Genomic DNA, 17,828 nt, shown 5'->3' on the forward strand with positions numbered 1-17,828 from the left:
ATTGATTCTGCTGTATGCCTAATTACTGCTCATAATCTATTCATTTCACCCGGGCTAAAGAGGGCAGCAGCTGTCACACAACACAGCACTGGGGGACTGGAGGAGGGATACTGGAGTCGGAAACTCTGCTGAGGGTGAGGATTAAAACTTAGAGGGAAAGACTGATGGCTCAGTGGCATCAGGGATAACAATCACTCCTCAGAAGGAACCGTGCTCAACATGTTTTGTTCAGATTCTCTAAAAGCAGACAAACAAAACAAAAAACAAAACCAAAAACTACTTGAAATGTGATGGAAATGTTTTCTATTTTTTGGTTACTGCAGCTCAGGGTTGCACTTGAATTCTTCACTGCTCTCAGGCTGTTACAGAGCAGAATTATGCTGGTGGATGTTAAATGTGTTGTTTTGGCAGTTAGAGGCACGAGGGCAAACTTGCTCAAAGTTTATCACAGTGATGTTGTTGAGCATTGATAACACAGTGGTTCAGAGTCAGACCCAGTGATGTGCTCTCGCTGCCATTCAACTGCAACGTTTAAGGCCTAGTTCCTGAGCTCCAGTCACAGATACGCAGCTACTGGCTTTTTGCACGTGCCTGCGCTCAAACAAGTTATGGAAGCAATATATTTGAAATTTACTGCGAATGTAAGTGGTGAAGAAAATAATCCGCTGCTTTTATTCTCTCCAACTCCACCACTGGATGCAACACGTAGCCACACAAGGAATTCTGGGAAAGAGAGCAAATCATCTGAAGATAACAAAGAAGGAATCTGATTGGGAAACTTGCCATCAAAAATAAATTGAAATACTTACTGAACAGAACTAAGCAAAAAGAGAGTTCTTAAGTTCCAAAGAAAACGCAGAGCGGCCTGTTTGGTGGAGGGTTAGGTGTGTTGCTGTTCTTGCCTGTCCAATTATAGTCAGTTGATAAGATTGTGTAAGACAGTATATAACATTTCTCTCTGAACTAAGTATTTTTTTCCTTACATATCAAATATTTATATGTAAAAATTAGTCCTACATACAGACACGTACATCTCCCTACAGAAGGATGAGTGGATTCGGTTATTTTGTATACATAGGAGCTGCTTGCAAGCATGAACATTAGTCAGACGGTGTCACTTTTCGACAGGTGTGCTGTACCTGACAGTTCACACGGAGGGTCTGGACCTGAATGTTTTTCCCTGTACTTGTTTTGTCATACGTGTCACAGCATAAGACCTGTAGTACTGAGCATGGCACTGCTGAAATCACATGACGACATGGTGAATTTACCCACAGAAGCACACCTCTCAGCCCGCCCAGGGGTAATTAGCATCTGTTTGTTTAATCTGCTTAATCTGCTGGTGAGCTCCACTGGGCGTGCCTAATTTGCAAAATTAATTTGTTAAGACATTAGCGTTGTTAGAGATGGCCAAATGAAGTTGCACTGTTTTATGCAAATGGGTTCTGTGGATTTGGCTGGCTGTGTTACCTCAATTAGGCACTTCTTTTGAAATCTGCCTCTTTTTCTCTTATTCAGTGTCCCCTCTCTTTCCTCCCCTTTCATCTTTCCTCCCTCCTCATTACCACTGTCAGATTTCACTAATCGTGAAATACTGCTATTGTGTGACAGCGAGGATTGGGCATATGGGGGATGGGGAGGGGGTGGGGGGGTGGGGGTGGGGGTGGGCTGGGCAAGCTTGTGAAACTGCTAATAATAAAAAAACAAACAAACAAATGAACAAAAAAACAACACAGGGGATCTGGGTTTTCAATCCGGATGTACACTCTGGAGCATCCTGTGCCACTGTAGCTGTTATCGCCGCACTATCAGCGCTGTGTGTGGTGTGTTTGTGTGTTAAAGCAGGAGCATCTCCTTCAGTGTGTTGGTGGGGTAATTAGTCTCCCGTACATTGCACCCCTCTCAAGCCTGTTTAAGGGTTAATGAGGCCCCAGCAGCTTCTCAGCATGGGCTGGGGGGGGTTATGTATGTGGGTCGGGCTTGGTACAGGCCTAGCTTCAATAAGATACCACCCATAGGACTTCCCTTTGAAGTGTCATAGGGTCCCCCCTTGTTCCGGGTGGCTCCTGTTTCATTTGTCTGAGTGGCAGCATAAAATATAGATGAGCTGCCAGACGACACAATCTATGCACCCCTCCACCAAAATACCCCTCCCTCGGCACGTCACTCCACCCCCACACTTGACATTATTCACAGATTAACCAACGCCTCCCTGTCACTTGATATTGATATGGACCTTCTCTTCCCCTCCTCATCTAGGTTTGTAGGGTGGCATTAAAATTAGACACACTCAAATTTATTTGTGTATTTTTTTTTTGTTGTTGTTGTTGTTTAGTCTCACAGTGAAAATATATTAACCTGTTATTAGAGTATGTGTTAATGCAAACTATTGTATAATATACTATATAAGATATAAGAGCTATTATATAAGATCATGTAGCCACAGACAAAGTTTACAATGAGCAGTTGCTAGTTTTGCCCTCAGGTGGGATTTGTAATGAGTGGAAATGCAATAGAAGGGCGAGTGATACGGCAGCCGTGGGGATTTGTAGTTGGGGACTCCATTGTGGCCCCACTGTATTTCATCCTTCCCGGCCCCAGTGGGATGTCCAGTGGTCCATTTGAACACCATCTCTCATGAGGCAAAAGCCTCCGTCAGCTGTGTCCATGGACTATCAGGGCCATAGTGTCCTCCAGTAAATTATAACCGTGACAAGCAAAAAAGAAAATGGTTAATTTACCTTCAGTTACGCGATTAACTTGGTCCGGATTTCTGAAATAATGTATATTGTTTTTGTAATATCTTTGGTTATCAAAATAAACAAGAAATAAAAGAAGAAGCCTGCAAGAAATAAAAATATAACTGTAATGACTGACAGTCATCTTTGATTTTAAATTTTTATGTTTCAAATTTTTAATCTCTTTTTTTTTATTATTGTTTCTTTTATCAATAGCTGCTCTGCTTGGGGTCTACTTCAGTTAATTTTTACACATATGCTACATATGATAAAAACATCACAATAACATCTTTGGAACAGATAAATAACCAAATCTACCAAAAAATGCATCAAAATATTATGTTGTACATCCTTAATACAAGGAATGTTAAAGAATATTGATTTTGTAGTAATGTTTCAAAAGCTTTACCTGAACTATGACTATGATAGGCAGTTCTAGGCGTTTTCTTCCCTACATCTTTCAATTGTTTTAGTCTCCGACATATTTTGTAAAAGGCAATAAGAAACTGTGCTTATGTGAATTTAACTACTTATAGTGGACATCTGAACTTTACCGCTCACTCTCTGATAACCTGAAGATGAATCATGAATTGAACAAGTTCACTCCAGTTCATAATGTTCAAAATAGTGTAATTGACTCTCATCAAACTGAAAGCGCATTTTAGTTGTGGTCCATCTAATAAGATAACTTCAGGTTTCTGTATGCATCTTCTAGATTTAATTTTAACTGTTCATATCATATGTCATCTCTTAAAAAAAAATCTGCAGCCTGAGTCTATTCATGTTAATGTTTATGCTTGTCTTTATTTCCAAAGCCTGCATCAATCAAGAGAAAGTTATAGAAGAGCATTAATATGTCCTCATGATGACAAAATCCATTAGAGTCAGGAGGCAGCACATTTCATTACAGACTACAGGGACCTCTAATTTCATTCCATTCCACTTTGTGGAAACTACAAAATGTTATTACGTTCAGCGGGTGTATCAAACGTTGCATAGCCACTATTTATTTTCACTTTATTTGCTTAAGTAACACAGGGGCATCTACAGGTAATTGTTTTAAGCTTGAGAGAGCCTCTGTACATAATAAATCATCTTTTTCCGCTCTGATCTCCTGGGATCATTGACACTGGCCAACTTTAAATGGTTTCTTTGGAACAACACTACTTTCCTCCAGTGACTTTATAAAACTTTCTTGTCCCAATTATTTATTTATTTATTTTATTTTATTTTATTATTTTTTTGTTGTTGTTGGAGTATGTTATTAAAGAAGATGGGAGATTGCTTTGACCTGTCTTACTTTTCATGTTTGCTTCAAAAGTGGAAAAAGATAACTGGGCGGCCTCTGTCGGTCCATTCTAATTACTGGATTCATTCTTTATGTGAAGCAAGACAGCATGTAGATATTAGAAATTTGAATAGTCATTCCGGTGTTTTGTTCTAATTGATGACAGCTTTGTTAAAGGCATCAGGTAAATTTCACGTAGTCTGGGTATGAAAGAGCGTGATGCAGTTGAATAAGAATAATTGGAAAATTCATTCTTTTGAGTTGCACCTTCTCAGCAATATGCAGAATAGAAATTAATCTTGACAAGGTTGGCTTCATTTTCATTGGCGAATGCTCAAGAAATAGAAGACAGACTGTAGCTGTACAGAAGCCAATTGAGCTGCAATTACAAATAAGATAACAATTTTTGCTTCCTTGCTTGAACTTTGAGGAGGGTGTGAGAGCTCACAGGAAGAGAATGATAAGGAGGGGGAGGAGGGGACGGGGCATTTTTAATCTCAAAATTATTAGATCTGGACTACTGACTCTTCAAGGTTTATCAGATTGCTTTTCCTAATCATTGCACCCTTCGTATGTTTGATCTCCATGATGAACAGATGATTAGTTTTTCATGAAACCGTTCAAGCAAAACACTCCAACATGAGCTGAGGCGAGACGCTGTTGATTTAGCTGTTTGAGAGGCAGCAGACACCGCCGTCTACCGCACGCCAGCCTGAGCAGGAGCCCACATGGGAGTAGGGAGGGGTCAGGCAGGGTCAAGTCTATGGGTAATGATATATCACCTGCCATATATTTAAGGTTTTGCTAATTCTCCTCTCAATTATGACCATTCCTTTGGCCTGTTGGCCTTGGAAGCAATGAGCCCACACAATCAATTTGAGTAGGGGTGGACATTTTTGGCAGGGAAATGACACCATCCGGATGCTGCAAATCACAGCCAGGCAGCCCAGATGATCCCCCAATGTTGACTCACATACATGATAATGTCACTGTCTGACAGATGAAGGACTTTATTCGAAAACTTGAAAAGCGAGCGAGATGTAAAGAAGATGATAAATACATTAACAAATTCAAATTTAAAATTGATTTGACATTTGTTTCATTTGTTTTTTATTTAGAATGATGACATACAGCATACTACACAATTTACCCCAGCACTTGTAATTGTAGCTAGTTTGCGTATTAACCGGAACCCCACCACAGTGACCATTGGTTTGAAAAAAAAAAAAAAAATCAACTTACATATGAGGAAATAGGCTTTTTCTGTATTTCATAACATTTTAGATGAAAGAATTCAGAAAAAAAAAACATATCAGCAGGTTGTTGTACCGCTGTGCCATGGAGTGTGTTGTGACTTAAGAGCATAATAATGCCAAAAATCTTACACAAAAGGCTGCAATTTATTATATCCAAAGGAGTTTGCTATACCACAGATAGTGCTACAAATTGCCACCTATACAAAGACATTCAACTTGCACAGTGAAGTTAAAATAATGTATGAGTTCCACACTTCCTTTCATCAGACTGCTTTAAAATGGTATAACCTTAGGGAGAAAGACAGAGCTCTTTTAAAATGGTACTGAATTTGTAATACCAAATATTAACATGTTGAGATAGTAAACTGGTGTTATGTCACCGTATATATTTAATAATCCCTAAAGTCAGGACCACAAACAGTGTAGGAAGTTCCCATTGACAGCCCTGAACTGGTGTTTGGTTCTCTTGTTCAACATTTGAACGATATACAGCACAAGAGCTCCCCTCAGATGGAATCCCATAACCTCCGTATGCGGATCTCCAGCACTCAACTTCTCAGCATAATAGGATGACAGCTTGTGTGAGCAGAGCGAGGGGGGATGAAACAAAGGTGAAATGGCTTATTTAACCAAGGGAGAGAGAGTAACTGCAGGGGGGTTCAGTTCTCCATCAGTAACTTTGTTCTGCTCGGTTAAAGTCGCGGAGATGGAAGGTTGTGTGCTCACCCTTTTGCTCCAATCAGAGGAGAGCGATTCAGGGCACACAGGAGGCAGACCACAGATGAAAGCTGCTTATCCGCTTCGCTTTTCATGATGACTGAGTTCGGAGACACACAAACTGCGGATGCAGCACCTTATTTAGTCCTAATTCACAGTCTGTGAACTGTCTCATAGTTTGCTTCAGCCCTTGGTGAAGTGTCCTTTTGTTTTATCTGTTGTGCTTTTTCCATGTGATTAAAAAAATACTTATCAGTGCTGAAATTTCAGAGGATGCTTTTACAACTGTGATAGCTTTAAATGAGTCAGTGTTTCCCTGAGTCTGCTTTTTATTGCAGCAAATTTAACAACAGGATCGACTTTAGAAAAGCTTAAGGGACTGTTAGATCCGTACATTTATGTGGGGGGTTGGGAATTTATTCCTTTTCGGAGAAAAGGGGAAAATCTAGAAAGGTGAAAGGCAGAGGAAAAGATCCAACTCTAATTTTCTTGATCATTTGGAGTACGGACAAAGTGTCAACTATGACAATGCCAATGGCAAATGTGACATATATGGGGTTACTATATAGTGTTGAGTCAGTCTAACGATAAAAGCTACAGAATGGCTTTTAGATTATTTCTGCAGAAGTGTTGTGGAGGATATTCTCCAAGAAGTAGAACAAACTGAGCACCTGTTGAGTTGCCAATGATTGCATCACTGCAAAAGCGCCCAATAATTCACAGGCATTGTCAATCCACGAATAGTAAACAACAGTCAGACTGTGCGTGTGTGTGTGTCTGTGTGTAATATATGCTCATAGCCAAATGTATTTTCGTTCGAGAGATTTTCCTTTAATGACAGTGACAGTTTATCATCTGTATGTATATCACTGCTGCTGTATCTAAAAAACAAACAAACAAACAAAAAAAATGCAGCTGTTTTCGCTGCATTGGAGACAAATGTTTCCTGTCATTTATTTTCTTTTATGTTCTGCTTGTGTTTTCAAGCAGCAGTTCCAGTTCACATAAAATAAATGTAGGGGTTGTTTCTCTCGTTTTTGTTAGGGTGATGGCCTTTCAGTAAATATTATATTGAATTTTTTATTGTTTTTTGCTTCTGATATTCCATCTTTGTGTTGAGTCTAGAGGCTACCCAGCTGGTTGTTTTCATAGGAACTCTACCAGGATGGTAAAAAAAAAACAACAACTAACAAGCACATGTCAGTTCTCAGCCATCAGTCTCATGTCAAGCCACTCTTGTGGACCTCTCCTCTTATCTTCCCTCTCTCTCACCTTGCAGTCATCTGAGAGAGCACATTTCATTGCATTTGTATGTGTGTACAAGTGTGAATGCGCTTGTTTGTGTGCGTTTTGTGTGTGTGTGTGTGTGTGTGTGCGTGCGAGCATGTGCTTGCATGAATGCATGTTGTCTGTGTGTATTCGTGTGTGTTTACATGTGTCAGAAACTCGACATGATCTTGTCTCCAGTGAAGGCCTTCGATCACCCGGCCCTGCTCTCTCCAGACCTGACAGTGCAGCTGAACTAATCAATATCCCTCTGCAGTCAAAGGTGGGTTCTGCCACGAGGCCGCAGGGGTGCACTAATTGATGGAAACTCACCGCCGGCTAGCTCCATGCCCTGCGGCGCTGGAAGACGGCAAGCTAGGGCTTTCCACCGAAATGGAAGGGGAAATAGAGGACAGAAAAAGCCAAAATCATAATCAGGGCAGAGAAAGCTGTTTAGTTTTTGTCACCTCTGTCCATTTACATGTGTGGCGTAATGTGATTTTACCTGCATGCCACATGCCACTTGTTGGCTAATGTATTTTTGCACCCTGGCAGTTTTTGGCCTTGTTTTTTTTTTTTTTTTTTTTAAGATGGTGTGTTTTATTTTTTATACAGTATTTAGTTGGGTTTTTTTTTTTGTTTGTTTGTTTTTTTTTTTGGGGGGGGGTTTCAGTCAACCAATTTCATTGCTCACTTTGCTTGAGTATTGCTAACCCATACAAAAGAAACAACTTTAGATGAAAGTCTAATATACTTTAATACTCTATTATAATAAAATATACAGCAAAACAATGTAAGAAATGTGCCAAAAATACATGTTTTTAGTTAATCATAGACTCAGTAATGATTTTATGACTGAATTGGATTGATTGATTGATCTATTGAAATCTTTAAAATATTTTTTTTTTAATGGCACATCATACTTTGACAGTTACTATTTCAAAATTCATGGTTACTTTAGGTATCAAATTTTACAGTAAAGAAGGAAAAGGGATATACATTTGTTCATAAATAGTAATTAGGATAGTCTTCTGTGTGCAGCTTTATAATATGTTGTTTTAAAAGTATTGTAGTCAGGCCTTCCTTTCTCAGCCATTCCATGGAATTTGTAGCTTTAAATTATTACATGTAGAAGAATCGCCAGTGTCAGAGTTTTCAGTCAAGCGGAAAACAACCAAGAGCGTCCCACATGAAATAAAGGATAATTTGAGAGAATGCCCACTGTCTTGCTTCTTGTTAGGAATATATTGTTATGGTGCAGACTAAGCACACCATGATAATTACCATCAATAATTGAGTAAGGGGAAATGGTAGAAAGAGCTGCATTCAATGCTTGCTAAATGTGCCTGAGAGATGCAGAGAGGGACAGTCTGGCTAGCTAGCTAATTTGGCTCCTTTTTATGTGGCACTGAAGATTATCTTTATGTTTCCACTCGCTTAGCTTTGGCTCTTATGAAACCAGGGAAGCAAACATAGTATTTCCTGCCATCGCTATTTATCAAATGTTTGGTGGTCCGTATTGATCCCGAGGAGCATCAAAACAACATTAAGGAAAATGGCTGAGATGCATATCTCATCCTGTAGAGCATACTGGACTCATCCATGGCTCGATTCAATACAGGACCCTAATACAAATACTATCGCTGTGTCTTAATTTAAATAATCGCATCATAGACTTGTGACTGAAGGTAAGGAAGTCATTGTTCCAATTATGAAGCACATTTAGACTTCCTTGCTCGTAGCAGGCCATGTTTCTAGAGGCAAACAGAAGCAAGTGAAAATAGCTTCCTTGTCTACGTTGTACTGCCTATTTTATGCTGATGGTTACCTTTATAGAAATCTTGAGTCTGAGATAACCTTAATGTAGAGCTGGCTGGAGGGCAGTTGTTGGCATGAGCTGTTGCTCATGTCTCAGGGAGGGGGAGCGTGCCTCTGAAATAGGCCACAGATCTCTTGCAGTCCAATCATGCCTATAAATAATGTGATCAGCAAAAACACTGGAGCAAGCCCACTGAGGGAAAAACCAACCTTGAAACTAGGTGAATTATCAAACGAAAGCGAGCTTACCTTCAGAAAACATCTGTGTGCGTAATTATATTATATTATACCATATTCCTTCACACTGAATGAAGCACACATTAACACACTAGCTGTAAAAAAAAAAAAAACGAACAATGTTTAGCAACTATAATGCAGCTTGTTTGTAAAGGACTGGTGAGTCTCTCACAACAAAGAAAGTTCAGAGGCTGTATTGACTGAAAATGATAGGCGAACCCCGCGGGAATAAGGTGCACTTTCCGAAATGTAAATCATGCCTTCCCAGCGCCTCGCAGGCCTCTCCCTCCCCTGCTGCTCAGAAAGCTTTGCCATTCACCTTTAAACAGCAGAACAATAATCAATGGAGCATTATTAATGTTGAAATCATTCATGTGCACTCCTGAGGTACCTTGCTGAGTGTAAAGCCACTGAAGTCATGTAGCCCATACAATGGATTGCACCATATACATGGCGGAAACGTGCATCCATCGCAGCTGCATGCTCTGACCTGAGATCTGTGTTGATCCAAACATTAAGACAGGATTTTAGTTGATGTATTACCATCAACTAAGACCATATTGTTTGCACTGATCATGAACTATTAAAATAGATCAAATCCTCCTGAGGCCTTTGACACATTTGATTCTCCGTCAGTATCTTCCTTCTCTGTATCTCACTTTAATCCCCCAAGGTTTTTGGGCTCCGGTTTTCAAGAATTTCAGTCCTAAAACAGAGGAGTCATGTATGTATGCTTCAATCTTTAATAAGCCCTGTTTCCTCACTGTGTTACACACAAGCCCTTACTCCATCCCTCAAAGATTCTGGCGTGAATTTTTCATAAACCATGTCTCTGTTTCTTGTTCATGAGCTGACTCAATACACAGAGGCCTATTCCTTCCGAGGAGTACCAGCCTGGGGTATTTATTGGACATTAGAAAGTGTGCGGCGGGAGGAGTGGCACTGCTCAGAAAACGGAAGACGAAAGGAGCGAGTGGTCTCCTTCGTTGCAGGGGCCAGATATAAATCAAACTAATTATGGAGCCACTACAGTATCGAACCCATGAAGGGGTGGGGGGGGGTGTGTGTGTGAAATGATCAGAGCGAGGTCGCAGCTCAACACAGAGCAAGTTAATGAAAATATTAATTACCTGATGATATACTGGGAATCTGAAGCCCCCCACCCACCTACCCCTCCTCCAAGTCTCTCTCGCTTTCAAAACCCCGACCACAGAGAGCATTTGTTTTAATTGAGTAATAATAAGACTGCTACATTTGGCTGAGTCACTTGATCTGAGTGGGTAATTGACCAATAAAGGCCTATGATAGCCAATTATAAATCCAATGTAGTGCTAATTACTTAGCAACTCTTAAGTGTCTGGCTTACACCAAGAACATTACCCTTCTGAGCAGACGTTGATTTTAAAAGTCATAAAATAAAGTAAGAGAGAGTGAGTCCAATGGGTGAGTTTGATCCACATGATGGATATCAAATTAGTTGACTCAGTCTTTCTCTCTGTCACACACGCAGAGCGAGGCTTCCTCCAACCGAACATTACGGTGTGAATTGCTGTTAATATCAGATTTTGGCCCCTTGATCGATTTCCTCTGTGTTTTCACTTTGAATTATTCAGTAGTACACTTTATCTCTTCACCTTCCCCTATCCCCAGCCCACCACTCCCCCCTCCCCCCCACCATACCATACCATTTGTCACATTGGTCAATAAGTAGGTGGTATTTGACTCCTTACTGTGTGGGACAGAGTGACTTGTAGGGTGTCGATGTGAGGGTGGGGGGACTCAGACAGATAATATTGCACAACAGTCAATCATGGTAATTAGAGGAGGTATCAACAGTGGTCTGGTCTGCTGAGGTTTGAGGTGAAGGATGTGTTGAAGTTCATGCTATTCTTGGGATCTGCCTGTTTATGCTCTTGAATGAATAACTAAGTGAGCTCTTGCGTAGATTTGTGCTGAGGATTTCTTAACAAAAATAAATAAATAAATTACACTCCAGTGATACTCCTCTTCTTCATCATTTGCAGTGTATTACTTGTATAGCCTACATAAATGTATGTGTGATGCAGTTATATGCAGAGTTGGTGCTTGTGGCTCCTCATCAGAGTTTATTTCTACAAGGTATGATCAGTTTATCAAGTGATTCTTGAATAATTTAATTCAAAAAAATTCTAAAAATTTACCTGCAAAGATATGAAAAAAGTTGAAAATTTAAAAATGTTTAAATCCCTCATTTATGCTTTTGTTTGTTGTTTTATGACCCCTTACTCTCCATGCTCACTGGGGTGCACCAGCAGTCATGTAATCAGTAATTGCAAATTAAATTAACATTGTTGATTCAGAGATGATTCATCCACAATTAATAAACAGCTCTTTGCTTACCAAAACAATGCTAATGCCACGCTTGGAAACTTTTTCAAAGATGCACTAATGTGGCTGGAACTGGTAACTGAAGCATAATTAGTCCCTTCGGTTTATCTGGCTTGATAAGGTGACGCACTCAGTCTGCTACCTTTCTGGCTCAGGGGGAATTTTCCTTAGTTTGCGGCTTTCCACCATCCAGAGTGACAGGCTAATCAGTATTTTGTCAAAGTCAACTCTAGATCCACCTGTCAAAGCTGTCAGTCCTCTGAGGAGCCGTTGAGGTCCCCGGAGTAATAAATTGAAGAGCTGATTTCACAACGTGTGACCTGCGAGGTGTGGAGCCAGGACACAGAGGACATAACAATCAATGTCAGAACATGTGATATTGATGAAAGGTGTCAGAAATGACTGGAACTTACATGGCATCCTGCAGGCACTCAGTAGATGTCTCATGGGCGTGATCATGATTAAAACGCCGTGCATTGTGCGGTATAGTATCGATGTAAGGCAGCAGCAGCAGAAAGGGGCTGTCGGCCATAGTGGAGCCCATCCAGGGAAGCCACATGTTCCTGGTGAAGTACCCTCGAGGAAAACATCGAACTTTTACCCACTCGCTTTTATCCTGTTAAACGCTGCTGCAGATGGTTTCACTTCATGCTGCATTGCTGCCTCTGAGAGGGATGGGACGCTTTTTACACAGACACAGACACCAAGCAGTGCCATAGCAATTGTCATCTTTGTTGTGTGTTGGCTGGTCACACTCAGGTGGAGGTGCTGAATTAACCGCTGTGTCATGAGTCGGATATTCCAGTAAGGGGATCTAGAGGATGATATTCCAGTCTGAGTAACAAGAGTCTGATATGATCACAGCGAGACAATCAATGGCCAGTAACCTAAGATGTCTTTTTGTCTCTCTCTCTCTCTCTCTCTCTCTCTCTCTCTCTCTCTCTCTTTCTCTCTCTTTCTCTCTCTCATACACTTGTTTCCTCCTGCTGTTGAGTTCAGTCTGATTAATCATGATTTTCATAAGCAGTCCTCACAAAACTTTCAGTTTCAGTTACAGAGTCTTACAAACAAAAGAGAATCGATGTTCAGATGTGGAGAATAAGCCTGAGCACACTGATATCGTTCTTCATTAGGGTGATCAAATCCAGGGTTTGGGCCACATGGGTGCATCATTGACTTTTTGAATATAGACCTGAAACTGTGAGTCAATCAACAGAAAATTCACAAGAATACATCGTAACCTATTTCTTTCTGTCTTTTTTTTTTCTATATTTGCTTTTTCTCACCAACAAAAATGCGTTTCCTCCCTTTCATATCATTGCAAACTGAATATTTTGGAGATTTGCACGACTGAATTCTGTCAACAAACTTTGTAAACTCCGAATAAAGTTTTCTGCTATTTTAAAAACCTAAAAACCAATGGCTTAATGACAAAATATTTACTGCAGTAAACACTATCCAAGTGATGGCTGAGCTTGGATTTGCATCAGGAGGAAGATTAGGGTTCAGTTTATTACTGAACATTAGTTCTTCCCAGAATTGCTCCACTACAGTCATGATTTGTTCTAGGTTCATGTCTGTTATGTATTAATTTAGTCACGTGGTATCAGATTAAGTTTCACTAGCAGAATACATAGGTACAACTGTGTAGGTGTGCTTTTTCTAAAGAGAGTTTGTCATTTGTTTTTTCCTGTCATGGGAACAAAAAAGTCAAATCATCATCAATCATCCAATTAGACTTCTGTTGTCTGGCTAAATGAGCCATGGGACTCTGAAGTGGCAACCATGGAGTTTGTATCTTGAGAGGGAGGAGTAGCTGGAGGGCCAGAGGAATGAGAGAGTGATGATTGCGTGAAAGATGACAAATACATATGCTGCTATTCCGTTATCAAACTATTATTTGCTTTGCCAATTGCATTAAAGTGGACAACTATTCAGCCAATGGTGTGTGTGTGTGTGTGTGTGTGTGTGTGTGTGTGTGTGTGTGTGTGTGTGTGTGTGTGTGTGTGTGTTGTACTCCTGCATTGAACCGGCCTTCCTGGGCAGTCTTTCGTCTCTGCTTCAACAACTCATGAAATATTTAACATGCCTCACAGTAACCTCTCTCTCGCTCTCACTCTCACTCTTTCACACTCTCGCTCGCTCATACAATTTTCTTTCTGTCATTCCATCTGGTGGTCACAGTATGAAAACATCAATGTCCACTTAAGCCCCGAGGTTTTAAGAGTGCATGTGATACCCCCCATCCCCAAATCCAAATACAGAGCAAAAGCACGGTGAACTTCTTCTCCACACCGCTCTATTATTTTCATGGATGATTTCAATTCCGTTTCCTTGTATTGAGGCTAGGTGTGTACAGAGATAGCTGGATACAAATTTGACACCCAGCCGATCGGCAGCTGCTAGTTGTTTAATCAACAGTGATGAATATTTGATGGCATGGTGGCGGGCAAACGGTGCCCAACACTCTCCTCATTACCGAAGTCCATGTGTACAGAGGAAGATATTCAATATCTACCAATGGGGACTGGCCTCTCTTAGCCCCATGAAATGCCCTCTCAGGTGCCGGATGAAAAACTAGATGTTATGTGTGGTGCTATAGAAAGTTTGCAGGGAACAATCATTTAAAAAAAAGCAATAACAGAGAATATGAACTGATTGTAAATTTAAAAGTCAAAATGTTGCAGTAGGTAGTGATCTAAACTGATTGTGAACACTTAACTTCCTTCTTCTTCTCTGTAAATTTTAAGAAAAAAAAAAAAATCTTCGCAAACAAGGTTAGTTTTAAATTCACCTTTAAAGAAATGTTTCCAGGGCAAAAAACTAAAAACTAAAAAAAAAACTTGGACTCATTAGACTCTAATTTTTGACAGAAATTTAAATTTTGCTTGGAAGTGAAAGTGCGGCTGATGTCAAAGCCAGAGTGATGACTGTCTGACGTCATGGAATTTAACAGACAAAGGGTTTTTTTTTAGAGCAGATTGTCTGTGCTTTATGTCAAGATGGACTAAGATGTTTGGAAGGTGCTGGATTAATAACATAACTTAGAACCAACAGAATGTTGGCATCGGATGTCCAGGCTTTTAGCTCTTCAAAAGTTAGGAAATCCTTTCACCCTTTACGTGCTTCATAACCATTATATGCTGCAAATTTTCTTTTGAAATCTTAAAATTCATATCAATTTGACCAGTTAGAGACCATTTACAAGAATTAATGAATAAGTTAAAAGATTCATTAAGTCATTAGACCTTTAAATATGACCAAGTGACTTTTGAAGATTTTTTTTCCCCTTTACATTGATTAAAGTCAATCTATGCTTATATGAAAACTTAATGGTTCTTGAAATGACCTATTCCAACACAGCACAACATAACCTGGGCAACCTTTGCATCATATAAAAGGAAAAATAAAACTGTCATCATCAATTCTGAGTCTCATTGAAGTTCTGAACAGTTTCTAAATGTTGTTACATGTTTGCAGCATCAAAAGCACACACACAAGCAACATCTAAGAAGTCAAATGAGCTCTACTTGCTCAGTCTGAAGAATGGAAAAAGAAAAGAACAACCGGTTTCTACTTTATCAAGGGAACAGATGTTGGACTAGGCAGCCACTTTATATAATTCTCACAACTTTCATTATTCTTAGTTCTCATGTTTTCACTTCTGGCTTTAGACAATTGAGGTTTAATCTTCAGGATTTCTTAGGTTTCTTATAAACCAGAAATATAGGGGAATTAATGGATCTGAAAATCAATAAATAAGATAATAATGACATACTGGAATTTTACATTAGATTGCCTTTAATTGCGTGAATTCACAGTATATTTGTTGGAGAGGTATGGAAAAGGTTTAGGCATAAATGAAATACTATTGGCCTTTCATTGAATTTTAAACTGATGGTAATTCTCCTCATGTCTCGGCTGTCTTTCCTCGTTTCTGTCCTCATTTCTGTTGCGTGTCCATCTCTGTACCACATGCGGGTAATGGCGACAGGGAAATGGGTTCAGTACCAGAGTTCAGAGAGCACTGCGCCTGTGGGCCATGACGACTCTTAAAAGGGAGAGAGGGCTTGGGAAATAAATGACATTTAGGGAATAAGGCAGATTTTGCATAAAGTGACATTTAGTTGGCAAGGTGTAATTTTTGAATGCGGTGAGACACTGCATGATGAGCCATTGCCGACACTGACAAGTGTCTTGATGTTTAAGAGAGAGCCAGGTGTCAGAAAAGCCGGCTATGTTGTGAAGATGTCTTTTGATTTACACGTAGAAGATTAACTAGCCATTCAAAGAATATGATTTTACACTGTACAGCTTTTAACAGTACCAGCCGGTGTTTGTCTTGTCCATGTCCACAACAATGGAACTACCCAGATGTTAAAAATACCTCCAGTAGGTAGCCAAAGGCTGAAGAATCACATGGAGCACAAGCTGAAATCTTCTGAATGATTTTATGTCTCTGGAGTCATATTAAGACTCAAATATACAGTCCAGTTTTAGTCTAGTCAAATTGGACAGCAGGTCACTTTGTTCAGTAGATGTCCTCATGGGCCTTAGCTTGTATTTGGCACATGGCTGGTGACTGTTGTCCACTAATGACCAGCTAGCGCGAGAAGAAGTAAGGGTTTGAGTCAAGCCATGGAGCTGCAGGAGGGTGATTTTCAGGCTGTTTGAAAATCTCATTTGTGTGTTCATTTGCGTTCTCAGAAATGTTTAATTTAAATTGGACTCACTAGGAAACATTCATCAGTGAATGTTGTTACTCTGGATCACTTGAAAAAAAAAGTGGAAGGAAAATCAAAATTGCGACAGATGGTGACTCTGGACATTTAATGCCATGCGAATGAACAACTTAATGGAAGAGTAACAACACTATAGTACGACTCAATCAACTAAAGAGGGCTGAACTAGTTTAATGAAATTTTACTTCTAGTTTAATGAAGTACCCAAATATCATTTTGGCTTCTTATACTGCAGCTGCTCAACTAATTTGGATGATATTATATCCTAATTAAAGCTGCTATCACAGACTCGTTTTATTTGTTTCCACATTTTTGATGTGGTACTGTCCAGGCTGCTGCTCCTCCATCCTGACTTCGTGTTATCTGTTAGTCAAAGGTATATACAAGTTTGAAAAAGTCTTGCTCTTCATTTTGAAACCAGAAGAATAGGATGCAAGTGGAATAAATGGCACTATAAAATGATAAAATCAGATCCGATGATTTGTGTTTTTAAAAATTTTAGTGGTCACGTTTTCAGTGCCTTTGTGCCTTAATGGATTCATATTCCATCATTCTGCTAATCTACAAAAAATCTTTTTGGTGTGTTGTTTTTGTTAACAGAAGCCACAATGAGATTTTGATCCGCGTGTCATGTGTGTATCCCATATAAATATTCATGTGTTCAGTCCTTTTTGGTATGCAGGTTACCTTCATATCTAAGCATATACCCATTTTTTATCTGTCAGTAGTTACATGACAAGAGGTCAGCCCCTCAAGATCAAATATTTTCCTTACTAAATGACGGATTTATTAGACAAATAAGTTGTTCGTCTGACTCCGAACCCTGTGTGATTGAAATATACCCCTGTGTCAACAGCATCGCCTCTCAAGCCGGGTCCTGGGCGATGGAGGGCTGCCACAGCGGATTACTGAGCAAATATAAGTGGGAAATGAGTGCAGATCTAGGGGATCTACCCATCCACATCCCCGGTTTGACATTTCCGTCCAAAGGCCAACCTCCCCGCGCATTGTTAGATCAACGGAGCCCTCCACGGGGGCTCTTTTTTTATCTTTTAAGATACTGCAGAAGTAAAGCAATCAAAACAGGAACATGATCCATTTGAACACAATAAATGAGTGCTCCCCGTTTCTTCCTACTTTATCTTGTAGTGCTGTAATTATAATGATCTAATCCATCTTAACCTGGGTGCCTAACAGCTGCGATTAGGCTATAGGCCCACTTCCTTCCGCTCACAGCGATGGTAAAAATTCGCACGCTCGTAAATCTAAGCGCCTGCGTTACCATAACGTGCTATGAAATCATTATTTGGCGACACGGTGTCACATACTCTCATCTCGTCTGTCAGGAATCCAATTTCCTTTTATTTACATCCACAATATAGATTAATTACTCCCCCGA

Source organism: Echeneis naucrates, chromosome 3 (assembly GCF_900963305.1).
Source record: "Echeneis naucrates chromosome 3, fEcheNa1.1, whole genome shotgun sequence".
Classification (NCBI taxonomy): Eukaryota; Metazoa; Chordata; class Actinopteri; order Carangiformes; family Echeneidae; genus Echeneis; species Echeneis naucrates.